At 45.4% G+C, this 25,999-nt stretch overlaps 2 long non-coding RNA genes across 2 annotated transcripts in view; one reads left to right on the plus strand and one right to left on the minus strand.

Moving 5' to 3' along the window:
* Nucleotides 1-20,288, minus strand: part of LOC138566681 (uncharacterized) — a 101,739-nt gene extending 81,451 nt beyond the window's left edge. The window contains exon 1 of the long non-coding RNA XR_011301990.1: nucleotides 20,138-20,288. This is a non-coding gene — a long non-coding RNA (uncharacterized lncRNA). The remainder of the gene's footprint in view (nucleotides 1-20,137) is intronic.
* Nucleotides 20,289-20,491: 203 nt separating this feature from the next.
* The window catches only part of LOC138566682 (uncharacterized), a 325,469-nt gene continuing 319,961 nt past the window's right edge, over nucleotides 20,492-25,999 (plus strand). The window contains exon 1 of the long non-coding RNA XR_011301991.1: nucleotides 20,492-20,612. This is a non-coding gene — a long non-coding RNA (uncharacterized lncRNA). The remainder of the gene's footprint in view (nucleotides 20,613-25,999) is intronic.

Consider the following 25,999-nt stretch of genomic DNA (forward strand, 5'->3'; position numbering starts at 1 on the left):
TCTCGTGGGCTGTTGTGGCGCTCTGTATGCGGCCGCCGTGCTCCTATTGCCGTCTGTCCCAGCAGTCTATGTTCATTAAGCAGCGCCGGGCGGGCGCTCCTTGTGTTTCATAATAGGGCCCCTCCAGTTCGATAACGCTGCGCGGAGAGCACTCCGCTTCGTGCTGCTTGGGCGCGCACCTCACGCCAGAGCCATATCTTGTGCCCCCAGTCAAATTTCGCCCAGAGTTGTTCCGCACGCTGTGTGCAATTCGGGCACCCGGTGCATGCAGACAGGGATTACTCAGCCCTGCACGCCCGTCCTCGCATCGGAGCCCTGCTGTTTCTGGGCGCTTGTTCTCCGGGTCGGCCCGCCTATGTTGCAGTCCATATCGCGGGCCAACGTAGCTCAGCGCGAACCCGCGGCTTGCCGCCGAGGAGGTCCCGCCGTGTCCCCGCCTGCCTCCTTCCCTGTGTTGGCTTCCGATCTACGGCTCTGTACAGGGTGTCCCCAACTCTCAATGTTTGCAAGGAGCACGATCACCACTGCCTGCACCAGCTCAGCAGTATCCCCCAGAGGCCGCAACTACCAAATTGCACGTTCCGGCCGCTAAATACTGTTCATGAGCCGCCGCTTGCTACTTCAAGTGCGCTATTCGTGCAAGCTATGCTACCAGATCAGTGCACTGTTATCGATGCCTCCCACACCCACGGCCAAACTTCTGAGAGTTCACAACAAAGGCCACAGGCGTTTGTTGTGAACTTGTCGCTGTACTCGGGGGCCTCACTCACGCTTCGGCCCACAGCATTCTCTTGCTCCCGGGTTTGCCTCGCCGAGACCAAGCGTTATTACAGTCAGCTGTTTAAGTCTCTGCGCGCCGGCACCCGAGCCGCTGCAGTCAACAGACAGCCTTTCCGAGCCTTGTTATACAATGTTGCACCACACCAAATATTCTTCTGCAGATCCGATTATCCGCCGGGCACCCAGCCAACGTAGGCCTCACGAGCGCTGCCATTGGTGGCCGCTCGCATCAATGTATCTTATGCGCCTACTCTCCCAGGCTCGCCTCACGGTGCAGCTCGTCGCATGAAGCTTTTTTACGGATTTAGGAATTCGCTTCAGTTTGCCTTTCAAAGCGAGCCCTTCACACGCAACTGACAGCCTGGTTCAATCGTTCCAACGATCGGAGTGTTTTCCGGGCCCGATGCCTTTGTTCACCGCCATTTTGCTGGACTTCATATTCCACGCAGCAAATCCCTGCAGAGCTCATATCTCGGGCATCTTTTCCACAAATAATAGGTCCTTTGCTGCCGTGGTAGGGAACACCTTCCAACGCCTCCACCTCCGTTTTCAGCAGCTTTCAGTCCGCATAAGTGCTGTCATTCAGATCGACATCGGATCATTAGGAGCAGCCACTCCGGAGCACGTCCTACTCCATGGCTGGCTGGCCACGCCCCCATTCTTGCTGAACAACTTGTACTCATCTAGAATCTCATTCTAAGCTTCTAATGACTTAGCTAAGAAATAATTCTCTCTCTTCATCCGCTGGAGTGCAAGTAACCTTTTTCTCAGGTGCTTACCCACTTTTGGAAATCCCTCCATATTCAGGTCACTCTGGGGAATCACCAAAGCTGGTACATGGATGAGTACAATGTAACACACTCCTCCTCAGTTACTGGGCAACTTCATATATCCTCTGGATACACAGTCCCAATATCGATCCATTAGGACAGAAGCCCCTCTCCTCATTCCTGGGATATCAATTATGTTCTTGTGCCCTTTATTCTCTCTAACTCAGACTTTAGCTTTGCTTCGAAAGCACATTGTTGCATTAGTCAATGTGACTACAACCACTGGTCCTGATTCATCATCCACCCATGTCAGCAGTTTAGAGTTCTTGGCCCATGACTTTAGGTACTCATCGTTCACTTTCTGCACTTTGTGCACTCTTTCCTTCCTCAATAGATGAGCTGCACAGGACAGCGTCCCATCTTCCCATCCTGTGGTCGTAATCACTTGTCCATAGATTAACAGCTGTGAGCGCTCCAAGCATCCAGGCATTCCAATCTTTTCAATTTAGTCAGAGCAATTCATACTCTTAATTTCTTCAATTAATACTTTGTATTGTCCCACAGAAGGATACACAAGCGTCTTGTCTGTCCATCCAGGTTCTTTTTCCATTTGCTTTGTCTTGATATAATCATCCTGGTATGGGAATGTCTGTCTTGATTGCCATCGTGGGGTTGCCCAGCTTCCTTGGAGCTGTCCTCTGGTAGTACATGCTGCTAGATGGCTGAGGCACTTTGTATCATGTGCCGGCATCTCTTCTGAAATGAATGTTCTTACTGTACTCATTGCATAGGGGATGAGAGAGCAGACATAACAGCTCTCATCAGATACACTCTTGCCCAACTTTTTCATATGTTGGTACCACATATTATTCCACATGTGATCTGAATCATCAAGATAGGTATTTATCGCCTGCATCCCTCTTATGTCCCTTGACATGCCCAGATGGGTAAAAGAAATGATCATCATTTATACTTATACTGGGAAAAATCACATGTGTTGTGTTTTCAACTGAACCATCAAAATGATAAATACTTCAGAATATAAAATACAAAAAGAAGAAAAGAAAGCACATGCATATGTATATCATGCATAAGAGTTTAGACAAACATTTTGTGTGCCACGCCATTCCTTGTTGATTTGCTAGCCTTCTTGCACCTGCATTTTTTACGCCCTGAATCAATTTTGAATACATGTACACAAATCACATTCGCAGTTGCATAATCTGCTCGATTTTTGCAATCAAAAGCCTCCTTGTAACTGGGCTGTTCTTTGGATCTTAGAGAAAGGTGAGCATATTAACAGCTCTCCTAACAAGGGTAGTGTATGAATGAAGTATATGAATAGATATTCTGCCACTCAAGAATTGCGCCACACTTGTTAGTTCAAAAACTTCAAAAAAAACCTCCTTTATTCCTTATTTGCCCTTTAATTCTTGTTAACATGTGTTTCGGCTACTCAAGAGCCTTTCTCAAAACAAAACAGGCTTGATTACTGTTCGAGGCCGAGGAGACGGATTGTTACTAAGCAGAAGGGAATTACCCGGGACTTATGGAATAAGACGGAATATGATGTGTACCCTATCAAGCCCTGTTTTGTTTTGAGAAAGGCTCTTGAGTAGCCGAAACACGTGTTAACAAGAATTAAAGGGCAAATAAGGAATAAAGGAGTTTTTTTTTGAAGTTTTTGAACTAACAAGTGTGGCGCAATTCTTGAGTGGCAGATTATCTATTCATATTAGTAACCAAGGAGGTAGGGGATTGGTTCCTCCAACAAATGCCACATAGGATGCGACACGGCTAAAAGGCTAAATTAAACCCATCTAGGTCGCCAACAGGAGAGGTTGTACCGACAAATATCCCAAAACACTAATCTGTATGAATGAAGTATAAACACAAAAACTGCAACCACAACCCTATGTGTGTCACTATCGGATGGTGTCATGTTATTTGTGCAATGTATTTCTCAAAATGAATCTGGGTATTTATCTTTCTTCCAGTGTTTAATAAGGAATTGATGCTTGGGCATAGTGCCGATATGATTTTACTTTTTCAAAGAATCTCTAAAAAGTATGTTTAAGATCTGGAATTCTCTGCAGGTCCATGCACTTCCTGCTAGTATTTTAAGGAGTGTCAAATGAATTCCAGTCCAATATAAATGTATTTTTAGCACACACTTGCTTTATTGTTCTTCTTCTTGGTCATTGATTGAATCTGCACACTCAGCAATTCTTCTTCTTGTCTTGCTTCCCAGTCAGCGGGTGCTAGAGGGGGGTCTCACCTTTGTAGATCTTTATGTCGCCCAAATGTAACCATGCTCTTCTTCCAGACACCCTAACTGGAGTAGGGTAAATTTGCTCTATTTGCTATGGTCCATTGAACCTTGGCTCATGCCATCTGCATGTAAAGTTTTTGATAAGCACTTGATCTCTAACATACAACTTTCGTGGTAGCAATAATTCACTTGGATCAGTTACTGGGCCGCCCTCTTCCATGTTCCTCAACCCCTCCATCTGATGCTTGACTTGATCTGAGATGAAAGAAATACTGGGAGTCATTCATGTCAAATAATCATGCATCTTGTCACCTAAAGTCTGTGCTACACTCTGGGCATCACTTCTTACTCTAGATGGGGGCTTGAGGGGCGCCCTCATGCAGCAGTCTGTTACTTATTCATGGGGCATAAGGTAATGGTCTGAACCTGGCTGATTTCGAAAAGCATACAAGGCTAGTGGTAGGCAATATAGCTATCCCTTTTTCAAAGTTCATCTAATCTTTGCTGTTCTTTTGTTGAGGAGGCGTTGAGTCTATCACATATCCCATTTGCTTGTGGGTGATAAGCAGAAGAAAACATTTGCTTTATGTTCAAATGACCTTAATACTTCGCACACACCCCATCTCAGAAATACCTCCTGCACTAAGAGCTTCACTGTGCAGGTGGAATCAGGATGTGTACAAGGACTGGCTTCAATCCATCAAGAAAAGGGACACATCACCACCAATAGATACCTATATATATTACATGTCTGCAGCATATCAACGTAGTCAATATGCAAATGCTGAAACTGGTCATTTGGACTAGGTATTTCTCCTCTGTTTGTTCTTAACGTATGCCCAGCTGTTAACGCCTGACACACAATGCAATTCACAATGAACTCTGCAACGTGATACAATACATTGGGAACAAACCAGTCCTCTGCAATAGTGGCAGCAAGACATTCTCGGGTTATATGAGTGTGGTAATGCTCAAGTGTGACCTTTAGTAATGCTGCTCGCATCACTGGCCTTACAGTGCTTTCCTGTCTCCATAGTGTTTCAATGGGGGTATGGGGGATAATATCTCTTGCTCTTCTTGTGGGGCTCTACCCTGTATCTCTACTAGTTGCGTATTTGACAGCATATTAAACCCCTCTCATAACAACATACTTCTATTTGATACTTCTTTGACATTTTCATTTTCGAAACTCAAACTTTCAGAGGAATACGCAAACCTTTTAGCTTCTTAATCTGCGGCTTTATTTCCGTGAGGAATAAAGTTTGTTTGTTTAGTATGCGGTGTGCATTTTATGATCGCTATGGCCTCTGGGAGTTGTATGCATTGTACTGTTTATTTACATAGCGCCTATACATATGAAAGTGTTTCAAAGCGCTCAAGGAGGGTGGGCACAAGAGGAAAAACAACAGTCACTCAGAGCCCTTGAAATTCTGAGACGATAATAGTCTGCACAGGCAAAGTAAGTGCGTAAAATACATTTAACAGTTGAGACACAGCAAATAGGCCTGACAGCGATTCTGCAATTTTACCAGTGCAATGAAGGGGAGAAGACAAGGGAGAACAGACAGACAATCATCCGGCACATTGCATTTGGGTCGTGCAAGTGCATAGAAGGTCACAGGGAGGGCGAGGCCCAAGTGCACCTAGTCGGTGGAGATTGGGGTAAGTGCATAGAGAGACACTCTCTTGGGTTATTCTAATTGTAGTGAAGGTGGGTGGGAGTAGGGCCCTCAGGCAAATGCGAGAAAGGACTGGCAGGGGTGCCCGGGACCGGTGAGACTCTGAGGTACACCAGGCATCCCGTCAGCAAGCTGTAAGGAAGAGAAATGAAAGATGGAGAGAGCAGAGGGCTAGGTTAGCAGGGTAGAGGGAGAGCGAAGGAAGACGAGAAGAGGAAAATCTTGAGAAGTTTCTGGAATTTAAGAAGGTCAAGCTCAAGCCAGAGGGCAGCAGGGAGCCTATTCCAGAGGGAGGGACCTGCCGAGGATAAGGATCTCCCTCCAAATCTTTGCTTGAAGAACCATCTCACTCGCAGAAGGTTGGAGGTAGATGAGCTGAAGGCTTGTGAGGGACAGTATTTAGGTAGGCAGCATTAAAGGTAGGTAGGTCCCAGGCCCCAGAAAGTCTTGTGGACAATGCAAACGGTCTTGAAATTGATCCTTGCAGCCACGGGGAGCCAGTGAAAAGATTTCAGCACTGGAGAGATACAGCCCATGGGTTTGAGGCCAAGGTTATCTGCAACTCATCCAGAACAGAACCGCAAGAATTATGGTTCTGTTCTGGATGAGTTGCAGAGGGCGCAGGGCAGAAGAAGGGAGGTTGAGGAAGAGTCTGTTGCAATAGTTCAGCCTAGAGAGAACCAAGGCTCTGGAGACAGTGAGCCGCAGGGGGAAAGTGAGAAACAGAAGAGTACCTCTGAGGGGGTGTAGCTGATAGTTAGACTTTTTAGAGTTGTCAGAAATGTGAGAGAAGAAGGAGAGGGTGGAGTTGAAGATGACTCAGAGGTTTTTTGCCTTGCATTTGGGTGCAGGCGCAGAGCCGAGGGAGGCAGGGCAGAGCAAAAGTGGGAAAGCAGGAGCAGGGGTCCCAATGCGAACAATCTCAGTCTTACTGGCACCGAGGCATAGGTCATTTTCAGCACACCATTACTGAATAGTGGACAGTCATATAGGAGCGAGGAGCCGGCTGAGGGTAGCCTGAAAGACAATTGCGTGTCATCCGCGTAACACTGGAAGTTAGTGGTGAAAGTGGCAATCACACGTGCCAAGGCAGCCATATAGATGTTGAAGAACCAAGGGGAGAGGTTAGAGCCCCGTGGAATGCCATTGGTTGAGAGAGCAATAGTCGAGAGAAAGGTTCCCAGTTCCACCTGGAATGGGCAGTCGGAGAGAGAGGAGATTAACCACACCAGAACCTGACCTGTGATTCCCAGGGTGTCATGGAGACGTGCGATCAGGGTGTTGTGGTTAACAGAGGTCAAGGTGAATGAGGGGAGAGGGAGTGCTAGTGTCAAGATTTGAGAGCAGGTCTTCACGGGTGTTCAGAAAAGCAGTTTCCGTGCCTCTGGATGCTGTAAAGCCAAACTGTTGGTCATGGAAGCAGCCCATAGATTCAGTGTGGAGGGTCAGCTGAGTGAACGCCAACTTCTCCAGGTATTTGCCCAAGAAAGGAGTGATGGCGATAGGGCAGTAGTTTGCCAGAATGGAGGGGTTGGCAGATGGTTTCTTGAGCAGAGGGTGCACAAGGGAGTGCTTAAGGGCAGTTGGAAAAACTCCAGTGGAAAAGGAGAGATTGCAGAGATCAGCTAAGACTAGGGCGAGGGAGTCAATATTGTTCTTAAAGGTTTTAGAGGGGCAGGGGTCCACCTATTTGGATGAGGCCTTCATAGACCGGACTTGTCTGGTGACCTCATCAGGTGTGATGGGTGAGAGAGAGGAGAGGGTAAAAGGAGGGCAGCCCAAGGGAGGCTCTGGTGTTGGTGTATACTGTGGGGTGAAAGAGGGGGAGTAAAGGATGTCTTGGGTTTTTGTGATGAATTGTGCAGCTCATGCCGAGCAAAGGTCCTGGGTGGGTGTGACAGAAGAAGAGGCTGCTGCAGGATTGGCCAGTTCCTTGCAGACTTTGAAAAGCTTGGACGTGTTGTTTGATGCCGCGGAGATGCAGGCTTGAATATAGACTCTTTTCTTCGAAGGGATGCAGAGTCGATATTCTCTTTGAAGGAGGCTGCAGGCCAGTTTGTCAGATGGTCTGCCAGATGAGTTCCATTTCCGCTCAGCTGTCCCACATTTGCATTTCAGGGCAGTTAGATCGGAGTCATACCAAGAGTTGAACTTTTTGAAAGGCTTCAGTCGGATCCTCATGGCAGGGGCAAGTGTGTCAAGAGTGTTGGAGATAGAGAGGTTGATGTTAGTGAGGGCTGTTTCAGGGTTGGAGTCAGCTGTAGGAATGGGAGGAGGAGAGTAGGTGGAGGCAAAGGCAGCCACTGTCACTTTTTTTCATGGGTCTGGCGACTTTGAAGCCGAGTGGCAGTGCCGGGTGTGTTGCTGCATGAGGAGAGTGTTTAGAGAAGAGAGTAGTTGGTCCAAGAGAGAGAGGTAGAGAGACGGATGTCAGTAGAGATGAGAACATCCAAGGTGTGGCCCGCGGTGTGCGTGGGGCCAGAGGGTAGAATAGATAGGGAGAGAGAGTCACATAGGTTGCGGAAAGGTCCTGAGGAGTCAGGAGAGTCCAGGTGGATATTGAGATCACACATCAGGAGGATTTGAGAGGAGGAGAGTATAGAGGAAGCCAAATCAGCCAATTCTGAGAGGAAGAGAGTGTACTGTTCTGGTGGCCAATAGAAGGTGGCCATAGTGAGAGAAGGTTTAGGGGAGAGTGAGAGTCTGCAAACTAGGCACTCGAGGGAGGAGTAGGACTGAGTAGGGATGATGGATACAGGTATCCATTCTGGGAAGATAAGCACCACTCCCCCACCGGTCTTCTTAGGCCTAGGCACAGAAAGGATTTTGTAGCCTTCAGGGAGGAGTGTGTCAAAGCTCATGATGGAGCTCTACTTGAACCAGGTCCATGATGGCGAGCACATCTAGATACATGAGTTCGAGGAGATTGCAGATGTCAGACGAATGTTTGACTGCCGAGCGAGTGTTGAGAGTGGCAATGTGGAGAAGCTTGCCATCTTTGAAGATCTTCCTCGAGGGGTACCGGGGACTGTAGTCCCCCCTGAGGGTGACAGGAGGGTGGCAGGAGGGTCAGGGGGATAGTGGAGTTGTAGTGCCTTAATGAGCCTGTCCAATAAAGACGCATGTTGCACTGGAGTGCCGTCTGCACAGAGATAACCCCTCCTTTTCTGACATGACAGCCCTGGTGTACGGTTGACGTCACATAGGCAGAGTCACTGTACACCGTCAGTTCCTTATATTTGTGTTTCTTGAGTGCAAAAAGAAGCACTACAAATTCTGCTGTCTGTGCTGAAAAATGGGATGATGGTCTTGCACTCGCCACTACCTCAAATTCACCATTTAATCTGTATCTTACAACTGCGGATCCTGTATGCCTCTCCCCACTAGTCTGCTCAATTTTGTATATGACCCAACAGTAAAAATAATCTCCCCTCCCGCTAAAGCATTTTCTTTCACATGGGGTATATCATCATAAAATTCAACATAGTTAGTGCAATTGTGTACATGATCACCTTCTTCTATAGGTTCAGCTACAAATGTGGCTGGATTCACTATTTTACATCTCACAATTTGAATCACTGAATTAGAAATCATTACTTCATATGCAGAAGCTCTTTGTGTCATCAATGTACCTTTGGGTTTCTCTAAAATGGCAAATAAGCCATGCTCCACACATAACGTCATTGCACAGTCCAAAGTAATACTTGTGGACTTCTCAATTGCAAATGAAGCAGCAGCCAAAGATTGTTCGCATGGAAAATGTCCTCTCATAACTGGATCTAAAATCCCACTGTAATACGCCAAAGGTTTATACCCTAGTGCTGTTCTTTGAGTGAGTACTGATGTCATTACTTATCCATTGGTGTGTGAAAACAAATAAAACTCTTCACTAGAATTGTGAATTCCCAAAACTGGAGCTGTACAAATTGCTCCTTTTAATTCCTCAAATCTTTCCACCATTTCTTCAGTCCATTCTATCTTATCCTTAGCAACTTGTGCTTTCTTAAGTGCTTGCAAAAGTGGTTTTGTGTATGTGCTGTAGTTGAACACCCATGCCCTACAATAATTGCATAAGCCCAGAAACTGCTACATTTGCCTCACTGTATTTGACTTTGGTGTTTTCATGATAACCTCTGCTCTCTAGGGTGTACAACACCTCTTCCTGAAAATACTGCAATTTATCCTTATCTACTTTGTATCCCTTGCTTGACAATGCAGTCATCAACTGAACAGAGTCCTGCCTACATTCATCCTCTGTTTCACTACAAATTAGTAGGTCATCTACATACTGAATTGCTGCACTCTTAAATTCAATATTACCTCAATCCATCTATAGGGCCCTATTTAAAATCGACAGAGACTCACAGTACCCCTGAGGCAAATAAGTATGTTTTAGTCTTTTTGCCTGAACTTAAAGAAAGTAAGGTCTTCTGAGTCTTTGTGCAACGTGATTGAGAAAAACTTATTTTTCAAATCAATCACCATGAAATACTTATCATCAACTGTGATGCTACACAATATTGTCGCAGAATTCGGAACTAATGGTAATTCCACTTCTACAATTTGATTAAGAGGGTGCAAGTCCTGGATAAATCTCCACAACCCCCCTTTGAATTTTTTTTATCGGATACGCTACAGTATTGCATGAGGCGTCCAATGGCCATAGGATTCCCTATTTCATCAATGCAGAAATAGGGCCTCATTACGAGGTTACCTCCAAAACCCTACCGACTCCGCCTTGGTGATTGGAGCAATTACCGGTCCATTCCAAGGTTGGTGGTACCAGTAATTCACCAGGGCCCTTCCCCATTCCCATTGAGCCCCTATAGGGCTCAATGGGAATGGGGAAGGTGCTAATAATAGTACCTCAATTTGCGGTGCCGTTATTAGCTCCAGAGTTCCTTTGCAGGTCACGTCCTTAACGCCTGGAAAAACCAGGCGTTAAGGGAGGCCCTGCAAAGGGAACTCATAGTAGGGCGGTAAGGGATTAACGGCACTGGTACCCTTACCGGTGCCGGTAATCCCTTACTGCCCGCCTCATAATGAGGCCCATAGTCTTAAATATGCCTTAATCAGCTTCTTGAGACATGGTGTACTGTTTTTCTTGGGGTACAATTGCTCCTGGCATAAGTTTTATTTTAACCTCCCCTATTCCCTTCAATAGGCCAATGTCATATGGGCCTGTAGTGCAAAGGACACTTAGCAGCTTTTCTGTCTTCCTGAAAGAACGATGGTCTTTGCCGTATCAGTGCCATTCGCTGTAGGACTTCCCTTTTCTCAATCTTTCTCCAATGTGTAATGCTTATAAAAACACTATCTCATCATCTATTTGTTCATCTCTGAACATATGTTCATCTCTTAGATCAGTCAGATCAGTCGATCTGTATCCCTCCTCAAGAGCTATGACTGTTCTCCATGCTCTGGCTTCGTCATCTACTGCTTCAAGCACTTCTATTTCCCCTCGTACTATAGCTGCTTCCAATTCTATAGGAATAATCTGCCCTTCTTCCTCATCCTTAGGTACTTGTGGTCTAAATAAAAATTAAATCAGGTATCCTCACAATTTTCCCTACTAATACAGGTAGCCATGTTAATAAAATTCTTACCCCAGATGTACTGGAACACTTTGTAGAGCCACTTGTCCTGTAAAGGCCAGTATAAACTCTCCTACATTTAAATAGTGTATTCCTGGAGGGGAGCACTCTATTCCTTGATCAGTGAATGAAAAAGTGTTAAGTTTCATCATCAAATCTCTTCCCAGAATGTTAACTGTCATTTGTCGTGAATATAACAAGGGGACAGACATGTCACATTCCCCTATTGAAACAGGTAATTTATCAGTAAAATGAACTACATTCCTAGCTCCAGAGAACGCTTGAGCATTCATGGCAATACCTGACATTGGGTATTTTCCCTCCCTTATACAGGAGCGAGTTACTGCAGTGTCTACAAGAAAATAAAAGATGTGCCTCCTATCATCACATCAACCTTTGGTTCCTCCTGGGGGTATGGTGTTGATGATAATACTGCACACATCAAGCCACCCAGTGAGCTGTCCTAATGAGGGTACAAATTCATCCGTGTCCCAGTAAAAGGATTCTCTCCTACCACAGTGACACTTCCTATCCTAGGTGCTAGTGCTTGCCCTGTGTCCACATTCCGTTGTGTCTGCATAGGTGCTTGTTGCGACTGCCCTTGCGGTCTGTGCATTTGCACTGGCCCATGTTGTTGTGCCTGCTGTGCTTGTAGCGCCCGTATCTGATAGGATGTACAATCCTGGGCACAGCACTCTTGTGTGTGTGTGCTGCATGACGGTGGATGACCTGTCCCCCTCTTGAATTTTGTCCATTCTGTTGCATGTTTCTTGGCTTCTACATACACACTCAATATGCCTATGATCCCACAATACCAGTACAATGGGAGTGGTCCTTGGCAAACCCACCATTATATCCTCCCTGAGTGTTCTGGCTTCCACCCTGGGTATTTTGAAATCCACCTCCTCTTCCTCTGAATCCTCCACCTCTTCCTCGTGGCCAAAACCCATACCCATTTTGATCCACTGGGTGTACATTGTTCACCTGTGATGCACACATTTCTTGCATTCCTTCTCCTTCTCCACTTATCAATACTGCCCCTTCTATAGCAAATTTTGACAATTTCTTCTGAACTAACTTGGCTTCGTCAACCTTCCTGTTCTCATCTTTCTTTCTATTCTTCTCTTGTAACAATCGGCAATAATGAACAATAGTCAACTATATCTCAGCCCATGGCTTCGCTTCCATTCCTACTTCTTTTTTCATTTGTCTCTGTACTTTTTGTAGCAATCCCGACACAAAATATGATAGAATAATGTTTTTTTCCCCCCAAGTCTCACTTGTCTCAAGCTGCCACCTCTCTTGAATATCCTGAATATAAGCAATAGGGTCTTCATTGTTTTTCATTATATGTGTCATAATTGCACCCATATATGATGTATCATAGCCCTCCAAACATCTGCAATACAATTAACTGGCACTCCATCATGCTCCGCATTGTGTGCTGTCACATTTGCATATCCTGCTTGTTTCCAAATGTCGTCAGCTCTCTCTCCAAGAATAGCTGCCAGTAGACCTTTTATGTCCCCTACGGCCAACGTATTTCCCCCTGTCATTTTCTCTAATTCATGTATCCATTTAACAGCCCCTGAAGTCAAACTAGGTAACTTGCATTTTAAGTTATAATTAACTATTGATACTTCCCAGATCGTTAACTTGTTATACTGAATACATCTCTACTTATCTCAAAATGTATTGCTCACCACTTTTAATCTCAAAAACAATAAATATGAGCAAGCACCATCAATAGTCTCTCAATCCTCTTTTATCTCAATACCCTATCTGTATTCTGAGTGGCACCAATCGTTTACTACACTTAGCTCAAAATAACTTAAATTCCAAATTTCATAATTTATCACTTTTCAGAACTTCATACATCAAATAATAATCAAAATAATAACACAGTACACATTAAATACCCGTGATCACCTTCTCTTTTCCCTATAACATTTATAGTAAGAGGTATTCTTCTTATGACTCCAGTTGTATTGGTATTACCCAAATTGACCTTTTACAATTGACCTTTTGCACAATTGACCTTTATATTATTTTATATATAAATAATAAAATGATAAATAATATAAGGGGATTGGCTGGGGTTGCAGGGGGTTTGGATTATGTGTACGGTTGCAGGGGGTTCCCCCCGCTTATATGTCCTAATTGACCTTCTAACTTAGGTCAATTCTCCCAAGGTCAATTCTCCCAAGGTCAATTGGGAAAAGGTCAATTAGTATACAACCATTGTATTACCCTGTATGGAGTTTAAGACGTCATTTTCCACGATCCTGACCGTGGGTACCCTCTCTCTTAATATTCCGACTGGAATTTGAGATGTCTTCTTCTGGCTCCCTTGTAATAGGATTACCTAGGCTTTCCTTTATCTATACAAAATTCCTGTTAACCAACTTATTTTCATAAAATATCATAATCCCACCCCTTTATATTGCCATTTTCCTTAGTCTACTTACATCCGTTTCATTGAGTTGAGGCCTTCGTTATGGACTGCTCCTCCAATCCGACCACTTCACCTTCAATCCGCGGAGCATCCGTGGAAACCGAATGTGGATTTCTTGAAAGAGGGACCTGCCCACGGTCTCGGTTTTTCTTGCAAGTGTATTTCTATCGGCCGCTCTCCACAGGAAACTCCACAATCTTCCAGCTAACGGCGAAGGATGCCCGATCATCCGAAACTCGGAAGTTAAACTAGTTCAGACTGAAACCATCCGCACTGCTACCACATGAGCAATGGCTCTTGGAAACGTGCATCTATTATTGGATGGGATTACACCAGAATAATTTTGAGTCCAAATAACTGGATAAACTCAAGAAGATGGCAAGTCGCTGTTTTATTAGCAATTATCTAAAACAGGGAGTTTACAATGAACATCAATGGACGTACGCTCATTCTCAGAGATTTCCACATGAAATACAAATGTATACTTTTTTGGTTGTCAGAATGACATCATGCTATGTGGCAATAGTGAAAAACCGTTGGGATTGGTTAAGAGACAAATCTAGATATACAATCATATAGGCGCTAGGTTTGTTGTTGGCTGTCAGATATCAGGTGGATACCTTATGACTACCTCCTCATACGTGTCATTTAAGAAAAATCAGTTACACAGTGTTTCATTGGTTTCTCAAGCTGTAACGTCCTTCATTGTATGGACTAAAACAATTGGTTGGGCATGCTTGTGCCATGTCTGGAACATTCGGCTCAATTTGCAGCACATAAACCAAGACCCAGGTGCAAGTTGATAGGACATGAAGCTGCCCTGCCACCCAAATAGCCCAACATCTGTCATCATCAGACTTTCCGCCATTAAATTCTATTTGAACTTGACCTTTCAGAGTATTCTTGTCCACGAATGCAACCGGAGTGAGAGCACTCGTTATTGTGTCTGGAACTCCAACTTCAAGCCTTCTTTTCAGCCTCGATTCATGTGACAGGAGACCATGATTCTGTTCATTCTGCAAGCTTTTAAATGTGTTAATGAATTAAGACTTGGCATCTTCTGTGATCTTGCATTCTTCTGTGTTCTTTCTTGTACCTTAGTATAAGAGGATTCATCCTCCACACACATGTTCTTCTTCAGCGTAGATAGCTGACCTAGACTTCTCACTTCTTGACTTCAGGCCAGAGAGCCTTCCAATGCAGCTCCAACAACCTGCCATTCTACTGCGACACAGCCTTTCATTTTCTCTCCATAATTATTTTGCTTACTTATTTCATGATACCAATGTCCAGTTTCTGTACAATGGCGGCTCTGCCTGCATTCTATTCACTACTTGTAGGTAGCCTATATGATGACTTGATCTATCTTGCCTTTCAGTGTATGTACTTTTGATTTCTGCAGCACTTTTTACTGTGTAATATTCTTTTACACTTTTAAGGTTCACTTGATTATTTACTTTGTAATTCCTCCTCTCGGATGCATACATTGTATTCATTCAGTATTTCAGGACTTTGTGCATACTTTCTTATGATGTCATCAGTCCATTTTCCTAGCTCTTTCTCATATTCCTTCAGGAATCTCCTCCTGCGCTCTGTCATCAACTCGAGGGTACATTCAATACGGTTGTCTTAATGGATGTTGTCTTCCAAATACTTGTAGTATTGGTACAATAGCTGGTGTTAGACAGGGCATGCAAAACAGAGGGGAGTCTGGGAAACTCTCTACAAGCACGAACACAGCCCATTGACTTGTTCTTGGGTGGATGGCCCCTGGGAGAGTCTCAGCCAAGTCTTTAGCTCACTGTTCTTTTCACAGAGAAGAAATGTCCCCGCATATCAGTCTTTGTCCTGCCCAGGGGCAGTCCAGCACCAAAATGCTAGGCAATTCTCCTCTGAACAAGAGTACCACAGCAACCCCATACACGTGTTTCAGCCTAGTTGGGCATCATCAGTGAGGTGAAGCTGTGCCTCTGTAAGAGCAGTGAGCAAGGGGTCCACGTCTGGATTCCCCTGGTAACTTAGGGTGAGACCCAAAGTTACTTGGTATGCAAAACAGAGGGGGGGTCTTGGAAACTCTCTACTGGCACGAACAAAGCCCATTGACTTGTTCTTGGGTGGATGGCCCCTGGGAGAGTCTCAGCCAAGTCTTTAGCTCACTGTTCTTTTCACAGAGAAGAAATGTCCCCACATATCAGTCTTTGTCCTGCCCAGGGGCAGTCCTGCGCCGAAATGCTAGGCAATTCTCCTCTGAACAAGAGTACCACAGCAACCCCATACAGGTGTTTCAGCCTAGTTGGGCATCATCAGTGAGGTGAAGCTGTGCCTCTCTAAGAGCAGTGAGCATGGTCTCATGTCTTCAATACAGGTGAGATAGGGGGGTAAGACCTCCTCCGGATGTGTACGTCTACTCGCCAACAATAATAGTAAAGTAGATATTTGTATACAACCTTGACTGGACAGTTCCTTTCATAATTGTGTAATAATTGTATTTTCGCTTTTTTGCAACTAACCAACAATCCACGACCTTACATAGAAAAGCCTGCTGTTCCATCCATGTTACAAAATATTGGACATGGAGGTTTATAATCTGCTTGCGTTTTAAATCTGTTCAGATCCCTTCTGGTGTACTAAAGGTGTGGGGCTGACTGATGGTTTAGAAACAGATATTCATCCCTGGGCCCTGGAATTTGATTATTCACAGTCACCCAGCAACAGAAACTCATCATCTCCGGTGGACGGCACTCCACCAGATGCCAGGACACATGCACACTTGAAATCTGCCGCTGCAAAAAGAAATGGACCAGAAAACAAGCCTTATCTGCCTATGTCCCAAGCCTATGGAACCCCATCCCCGTGAGCATTAGACTCGCCCCCATGCTTCAACAATTCAGAAAAGAACTCAAGACCCACCTCTTCAAGGAATCTCACTGCCTCAACACCTAGGCTATCACATCGCCCCTTGCACCATCTGACTCGATAGACGCCGCCTGCCCCTCTCATCCTCACCACCCAGTACAGCTGTACCCTTCCTCTGTTCCTCTCTGTATCACATCCACCACTATATATCTGTTCTATACCTCTGTAAAGCGCTCCGTTATGTATCTGTTTTGGTGTACAGCTCTGTAAAGCTCTCCGTTGCTTCTCAAAACTAGGTATGTGCTCAATAAATACCATAATAATAATTTCTTTTAACTCCAAAGCCTTTGAATGTCCTTTGATTGAAATAGCAGTCCCTAGATGCCAAGTGCTTCTATCCCTGTTACCCTGTTTCAGTCTGTCTCTGGCACCCTCTTCTGCCGCACTCCTTAGGGGCTCACCAGCTGCAGAAATATTCGGGATTCTGAAATCAACATCTGCAAACTGCAAAACCCCTTCTTCCCCCTCCACCACACCACCACGCACCCAATCAGCAGCAGGGACCATTTCTTATACAAGTCAATCTTTACGTATCTGCCAACTTTCTGATGGAGCAACTCAGTCATGTCCTGCCATTCATAAAGTCCTCTCATACATCAAACACCTCTTCCCCCAACAAACCGACCTGCTGCTAAATCACCTAACTTAAAATACAGACAAAGACCATCTCACACACATCAGTTCCAGGTCTACCAATACCACATAAATCTCGCCAGAGCTTTTGCAAAGCACAGATTTATTCACAACCGCCCCAAGCCAGCAGCTCACCTGGTCTGACAGCGCTGTCATTCATCAGATTTTGGGCTCTCCTTTCCAGATGGTCTCAGGAGGATAGCTCAGGGGCAACATGCTCGCCTTGGAAGCAAGACAACACAGAGCAACACAGGTTCAATCCCCGGGTCCACGCTTAGAAACCTCTGGGTTTTAAGCCTGTTATAAATAACCAATTACAATTAAGCAATATGACCCGAGCGGCGAGGGCATTACCAACTCAGGTAATGCCCCGGTGCCCATAGTTATAGGCCCGAGCAAAGTGAGGGCCTTAACAAAGAACCCAGGGCATTACCCGAGTCGGTAATGCCCCCACCGCGAGGGTCATATTGCTATTAGTACCCCGGCCCACATTATGTGCGTGAATCGAAGGATTCTCAGCCGGATTATAATTACAGATAAAGCACAAACCCAAGTGTCACAGCCAAACCTCATGTAGCCATACCGGCACTGGCCATACTGGGCTCCGACCTGCCTCCCCCTTTTTTTCCAGTAATATCCCCAGCCCGACTCTTTTCTTGCAGGGCCACGCACAACGAGGCCGTGAAAATGACACTGGTGAACTATACAAGACCTCTTTTCATTATATTGCATAAACAAACATGCCCTCCCTATGCATGTGCACATGTGTTTCTACCATGACACATGTGCTCACATATGCATGCTCAATTGCATAAATGTGGCCACAATCTCATGTGCATGTGTAATGGCACACACATCCACAAGCTCGCAAACACTCCTGCAGGCAACTATATTCGCACTTTGTCACTCACGGACAGAAATCTGCATGCCCTATTGCACACGTAGATATGCTACACACACCCCCACACCCCAAACAAAGGTATAAGAACACATACTCCCACACAATCAGAAACACTTCATCCAGGCACACACCTCACAAAGAACCGAAAAGGCAAAATACAAGAAGCCCACTATGTGTACATATGAAGAGGAAACACCTACTCGCCAGGCTTGGGAAATTAAAGAACACGTGGGAATCGTTCGGCCTGGAGCAAAGTGGTGCAGAGAAGAGAAGATGTGAGAGGAACAGTGGTTAGGGGTGCAGAGATGGGGTATTTAAAAGAAGAATTGCAAAAGGGACAAGGAAACGTGTAAGGTTGAAGAAAGGAAAAGGACAAAGAGGAGAAAAGATGGGGAAAGGAAGAGGACAAAGAAAGGTGCAGGTCAAGGGAAAAGAAAAAGGACAAGGGGATGTGCATAGATTGTGAAAGGGAAGGGACAACGAGGTGCAGAGACGCAGAAAGGAAAAAGAAAAAAAGGTGTGCAGAGATTGGGAAAGGAAAATGGCCAACTAGGTGTGCAGAGATGGAGAAAGGAAAAACAAACAGGGGTGCAGAGTTGGGGAAAGGAAAAAGACAAGAGATATGCAGGGATGGAGAAAAAAGGACTAAGAGGGGTGCAGAGTTGGCGAAAGGAAAAGGGACAAGGAGATGTGCAGCGATTGAGAAGGGAATAAGGACAGGTAGATGTGCAGAGATGGAGAAGGGAATAAGGACAGGTAGATGTGCAGCGATTGAGAAGGGAATAAGGACAGGTAGATGTGCAGAGATGGAGAAGGGAATAAGGACAGGTAGATGTGCAGAGACGGAGAAGGGAATAAGGACAGGTAGATGTGCAGAGACGGAGAAGGGAATAAGGACAGGTAGATGTGCAGAGACGGAGAAGGGAATAAGGACAGGTAGATGTGCAGAGACGGAGAAGGGAATAAGGACAGGTAGATGTGCAGAGACGGAGAAGGGAATAAGGACAGGTAGATGTGCAGAGATGGAGAAAGGAAAAAGAAACAGTGGTACAGCGATGGGGAAAGGAAAAGAGGCACAGTGATGTGCATGGAAGGAGAAAAAAAAGACTAAGGGGGTGCGGAGTTGGGAAAAGGAAAAAGAAACAGGGGTGCAGAGATGGGGAAAGGAAAACAGACAAGAGTTGTGCAGGGATGGAAAAACGAACCACGAGGGGTGCAAAGTTGGGGAAAGGAAAAGGGGCGTGGAGATGTGCAGGGATGGAGAAAGGACAGAGATGGGGAAAGGAAAAGGCACAAGGACACGTGCAGAGATGGAGAAAGGAATAAGAACAGGTAGATGGGCAGAGAAGGTTAAAGGGAAAAGACAACGAGGTGCAGAAATGGGGAAATGAAAAGGAGATGTGCAGCGGTGGAGAAAGGAAATGGACATAGAGGGGTACAGAGATGGGCAAATGAAAAGGGGCATGGAAATGAGAAGAGATGGAGAAAGGAAACGACAACGGGAGTTGCAGAGAAAGGGAAAGAAAAAAGGACACGGCGATGGAATGTGGCTTGAACAGATGGAGAGCAGCGCAAGCACAGAGGAGGGACAGATGAAAAGTGGGAGAACGGAAATGATAAAGGCACCAGTCAGAGTGTTGCAGAAAGGAGACCGGTTAAGGCAGTGCATTGAGAAAAGTTAACCACTGAGAGAGGTGAGACCAACATGGGGGGATGCTAAGAGAAGGAGATACTAATGGGGAAGAAGGGGCAAAAATGCAACAAGAAAGAAGGAAACGATAAACCTGAGAGGGACGCAGCAAGGGAGCTAGGGAGAGTTAGAAGCGAGAGGGAGAAGAGTGAGGGAAACGAGCAGGACAGCGGTGTGCAGGGGAGATGGGAAACAGGAACAGGCAGTGGGTAGCAGTGGAGAAAGGGCGGAGGGGTGGAGAAAGGAAAGCGGAACACAGCTGATGGGGAGAAACGGAAGAGGGGGGGCGGTGCAAAGAGGCGAGAAAGAAAAACGAAACAGGAGAGATGCAAAGAAAAAGAAAAACAATACAGGGGGCAGGAAGAAGTGAGAGCTCTAGAGGCCGAGCTGAAGGGTGGGTGGGCGCGACCAAGTGTATCTTTAGTCGTACCGACGAATTTCACAAACCTGTCTTTCGGCGGGGGGCTCGCCCCCGCCCCTGTGCGCGCTCCAGGGCCCTCGGAAATCCTGCCAACGACGACCCCCTCTTCTGCGGTTAGTACAAAAAGTCCCTCCACCTGACGGATGGAAGCAGAGCTGTACAGTTTGTACTCTGCGGCTGTCTGATTCCCCTCCCCCCACCTCCACCCCCCGACCAGCAGCTGGTGCCTGTCTCTGCAGTGGCTCACACAGGAAACACGGGGTGTGCGCCCTGCAGCCCGCAGTGCTCGGACCGGTTACAGCAGGGGGGAGAAAGGGGGAGCCCACCAGCGCAGGGGAGCGAGCCGCACAACTCAGCATTCAAGCCCTTCAGTGCATGCGTATCACGCAGCGGTAGATGAGAAACGTTAAGCAACGCTCGCCTTAGCTGCGCCGCAGGATGCATATTCTCCAGTTAGTGTGTGGGCAATCTGAACATCCTTTTCGATTCATTTACGTCCAGGTGAGGGGTCTCAAGTCCAAGAACACCATTATGAATTGCTTGCAGGTGAACGTCTTTATTGCAGGAAACACATTCCTCCCAGGTGAGAGGTCACTTCCGGTGGGTAGTTTCCATGAGCTTCATCATTCTGCTCAGGCACTGCCTGGTGCATGCCTGGAAGACCGGCTCTGCAATAGATCAATGCTGCCCTCAGTATTAGAGCTGGGGTGCCCAACTTTACAACATGGTTTCGCAGGACACTTTACTACGTCTAAAAGTGTCCTGGGAAAAAAAGTTTTGTAAAGTGGGCCACCCTAGCTCTACTACATCAGAAGCACGCTGCAGTGCGTGCAGTTCCATTTGGTGTGATTCACACCTTCCCTCTCATCCACTTTTTTGGTACATTAGTGGCCGATGGCATATTGACTCATACACAGCAGGAAACAACCCCGCAAGACTGTTTTGGATGCAAGACACTCATCTTTTAGAGCTTTGTATAGGCACCGTGAGCCAACATTTATGCAAACAGCCACATTTGCATGAGTGTTGACACCAGCATAAGTGACTTCACAGAAAGGGCGCTGCAAGAAGCATCATCATTCTTTGATACTTCGAGGCACCATGGGAAGTGGCTGTAGAATATGTTGCCATGGGTATGTTGAGTGACAACTTCGTAGCATGAAATACATAAATGATACTATTATGTTTTAGTTCCCAGTGATCCCCAACGTGTAGCTTGGGAGCAGCATGTTGCTGGCAGCACACTAAATTGTTGCTCGCCAGTTGCTCTGGGCCATGGTGTGGAGGCCTAGAGAGATTCTGAAGAGGTGAGACCTCACTAGCAGCATAGCCAGGACCGAGTCCTGGATTGTTTGAGAATGTTGGCCAATGAGCCTGCTCTGGTTCCAGTTGGCTTCTTTTTGTACATGCAACATTTGAGTTTGCTGCCACAGTGCAAATTATTTTCAGTAAATGTTCTTTCTTATTATAGCAGTGTCCTTGTTCAAACCCTGTCATCTTCAGATACTTTGCCAGCTGACAAATGTATTAATGCGCACAATAATTGAACCATGTTTGTGTCCTGGAGAAAATTGGCATATTCTGTTCCTTTGTACAGCAGTAGGAGCATAATGGACAAATAAGTGGCATGCATTCCCAACTTTCTTTTATTAAATAATTTGCATGCCCTAGTTTTTGTACAAGTAAGGTTTGAGTTTGATGCCAGCAGGCATTACATTGATCAGAAATATCACTTTTAGTGCCCCCTATATTTATTATGAGTGTCCTAGTGGAAAAATGGTAATTGTTTGATACTCTGCCCATCTGGCACGTAGGTAACTGACAGATAAGGCAAATTCACGCCACATTTTTCATAACTAATTTGTGCTATATTCAAATCAAATTAAGTTACTGTTAAAAAAAAAGTTACATTAACAAGCCAATTAATTAATCCAAATACCTAGTTAACACCACCACACCCCACTATGAAGTGGTCATCAAATGCTCAAAGTTTTGACCAATGTTTGCCACTAAGTTTTGTGTGAAATCCCTTTTTGGCAGAAAAAAGAGGCTCCAAATGCTTCAGTAAAATATTCTTATTCCTAACCACTTTTTTGCCAATGTAACAGACCTCAGGTGCTTTGAGATGCACTATTTTGCATTACATGCCAAAATAATTCTTAAAAGGTAACCTCCAAAGCCCCAGTGAAGTGATCTTTAAAGCCTACCATGTAATATGGCAATAACCGCCAAGCCAGCGGGCCATTACCGCGTAAGGTAATGCCGCTGGGGCCTGAAGTTACAAGCCAGAGTATAGCGAGGACCTTAACGGTGGCCCCGGGGGTATTACCTTGAGGCAGTAATGGCCCGCCGGCGAGGCAGTTATTGCCATTAGAATTCTGGGGTCTGCAGTCTCGGGATACTAGTTTTCCCGAGTTTGCAGCCCCGGAACACTAATTCACTGACAAAATCTTTTCAAGCGGCATTTCTTTCGCCATTTGAAAAGGTGTCGCCGCAGTGCGCGTTATTTCTAGGAACACTAGAACACACGTAATGGTTCATTAGTACGGAGCAACAGGGTGCCATTTTGGCCCAACTTACTCTATACTAATGAATGGGAGGAAACTGGCCACCTTGGAAAAGACAGAAGGAACTACGTGTGGGCCCTTCTCCCTTTCGATGGTCGCCAGAAAAGAAAAAAAAATAAGAGAGTGTATCTGGCACGCGATGCACGTAAGTGCGTCCACGGGATTACACTGTGATATGGCTCAGAAACGTTAAGTGTATCCCATGGAATGTAGCCGCCGGGTACTAATGACCAGTATTACTCAATCAATATGCTTTTAATCATATTTCTTCATTAAGTTTGCAACATTTAAAAACATGTATATTTCATAAAAGTGAAGTCCAAAATAAAAACAGCAGCTTTAACATATTGAACAAACTATATATATATAATCCTGCTCATTACAATTAATTATATAAAACATAGCTTCCATGCATGTCCAAGCTTACGCTAAACAGAGAAACAACAATAAACTAATAGAAAATGGACCAAATCTTCATCGACTCCACTTTTGCAGGCACACTTTGTGCTTCTTCCTACACGCCTTCATTTATTGACGAGCGTGCCATTAGGATCAGCCTCCTTCTTTCTGTGGATTCTTTTTCACATATTTCTCCTTGCCATATTATATGTGTACGTAAGTATGCATATAAAGCTAAACAGGGCAGCTTTTGTATATTTTGGACATCTGCCTCTCTCCCCATCAGACAAGCTCTTGTTTTAAGAGCTATTTTGAGTTAACTTAATGTGACAAATTTAGTTGTATCCCAACCCTCTCCCTTATCCAAATGGACAGTGCCCTATAACCCCCATACCACAAGTATTTTTCTTTACTAGTGGATGCTGCAATCTCACTTACACTGAAATTCACTTTTTGATTAGCAGAAAATCCCCAATGTCCTTTTAAAAATATTTTAACTGGTCTGACACTTTCAAGCTGAACACCCTCAATTCAGCTCATAATGTGCTACCAGGTTTACCTGGAGGGAGACCTGCTATTTGGCACAGGAATTTATTTTACAGCCCCTCCAGGACATGACAGTTCGAACCATGCCAGAATTTGCTGCCATAAAAAAAAATCACAGAACAGACCTTTGCCTTGTATACTTCCAGGCACTTGTCCAATCTGAATGCCCCAAGCTTGACATAAACATGTAAAAAAGCTATTTAATCCTTAATGACGTCCTTTCAGCTGTCTTTTTAAATGATGTTTTTTGAAAAGAGTGGGCTGAAATAAAATTAGACTACCTCCTCATATCTACATTCATTTAAAAACCAGCTGCAAGGCTTCACCCTTTTCCCGAACATCATCATTTTTGTTTTTATCATATTTAATTTCAAACTAGTCGCTTGTGTATAGCATGCCCTGTTGGTGACCTGACGTGGTTATGTCCAAAATAGCTTTATCATCCGCATAATGAAGCATGCTATAAAAAGTACCCTTCATAGAGGGTAGATTTACTTTCCTAAGAGAAGTACTAGAGCTAAAGTCTGAAAGGAATACATTGGGGCCAACTGATATCCCTGCTTTTCACCTTTATTGGTATGGAAATACAAAGTATAATTCCCTGATCTTGTATATCAGACAGACACTGAGATGTCTACGTTTCACAGTTGGGTAAGATATAATAAACCATTAGGGACCACAATAAAATATAAATTCAGCCACAATATGTTTCTAGCAATCAATCAAACAATCTCCCTCCCTTAACCTTTCTCCATGATGGTGCTCAGAGTGAAGCAGTGGTCCACTGTACTAAGCCCTCCTCTGAACCCCACTTGAGAGGGCTTTAGGATGTCGTTACTTTGAGCAACACACATTTGGAGAATATCATAGCTGGCAATGTCCAGTAAAGAAATTGGCCTATGACCGTGGGGGGCTGGTGGTCCATGGACTACTTGTCCAAGGAGATAGCATAATGCCTATTTTGACAATTGCAATAAACATAAAACAATTTGGTGTCCTTCAAAAAAGCTCCCATTGGTTCTCAATACCTTTAATTTTGTCTTTTAGCATTTTTGATATGCCCTTTTGAAATGATGACTGTATGGAACTATAAATCTGACCAGCCCTGTACACTCTACTCATTAAATTATGGTTTAATCTCGCAACTCTTAACTCTCACTCAGCCGTCAAACACTCCTCTGACATCTGCCGTCTCCTGGAAGAACACGACCTTGATGTCCTTGGTCTCACCGAGACATGGTTCACAGCCAGCTCTGTAACGAGCCTTGACACTCTTCTCCCCGATGGCTACAAGATCCTCTCTGCGCCGATATCCAATCGTTCCGGTGGGGGTGTAGCCTTGATCTTCCCGGAGTGGATCCCTGTCTCTATCATTCCTATGCAGGCCTACTCCTCCTTTGAATGCCTGGTCTGTAGGCTTTCTCTCTCTCCTGGACACTCTCTCACAGTGGCTACTATCTACTGGCCACCTGGCCAGACCTGCCCCTTCCTCTCTGAATGGGCGGACCTCTCTTCCTCCCTCCTGGCCTCAACCACTCAACTCCTCCTCCTTGGAGACTTCACCATCCACCTGGAGGCTTCCTGTCCCACCTCGGGACTCTTTTCTACTCTATTCTACCCTCTGGCCCGACTCATTCTGCAGGGCACACTCTATGTTCTTATCTCCACAGACCTCCCCCTCTATAACACTCTCACCACTCCTCTTCTCCACTCATCTCATCTCTCTCTCTACCCCTCAGGCCAAGCCTACCCCCACACTGCCACCCACCTTCTCAGTCATTCGACTCATGAAGCGTGCATCAGTTGAGGCTTTCGCTGCCTCTTTCTCTCCCCCTCCTGCACCTCTTGCTGACTCACACCCTGGCACAGCCCTTTCCATGCTCCACTCTGGTATCTCTGCTACTCTCAATACACTTGCCCCTGTCACGAGGATCTGCATGAAGCCTAAAGCCAAGTGCAACTCCTGGTATGACTCAGATCTCGTCACCCCTAAACGCAAGTATAGGGTGGCTGAGAGGAAATTGTTGGCATCTTGTACATCCTCTGACAAACTGGCCTGCCATCTGCTCCAAAGGTAATACCGACTCTCTGTCCTCACTAAGAAGAGACCACACATACAAGCCTGCATTTCTGCAGCATCTAACAACTCGGCCGAACTCTTTAAAATCTTCAAGGAGCAGGCCAATCCTGCCACAGCCCTCCGTACAGCCCTGGCTTCTCACTTCATCTCTAAAACCCAAGACATCCGGTCCACCCTCTCGGTTTCTCCTGCTTCTCCCTCCAGTCTCTCCTATTCCTCCAGCCCTCCTCCCTTCTCTGCCTTTCCTCTCTTCTCCCCTGACAAGGTTTCTAGACAAGTGTGATCTATGAAAACCT

The sequence above is a fragment of the Ambystoma mexicanum genome, chromosome 2p (assembly GCF_040938575.1).
Source record: "Ambystoma mexicanum isolate Mex_15411 chromosome 2p, UKY_AmexF1_1, whole genome shotgun sequence".
NCBI lineage: Eukaryota > Metazoa > Chordata > Amphibia > Caudata > Ambystomatidae > Ambystoma > Ambystoma mexicanum.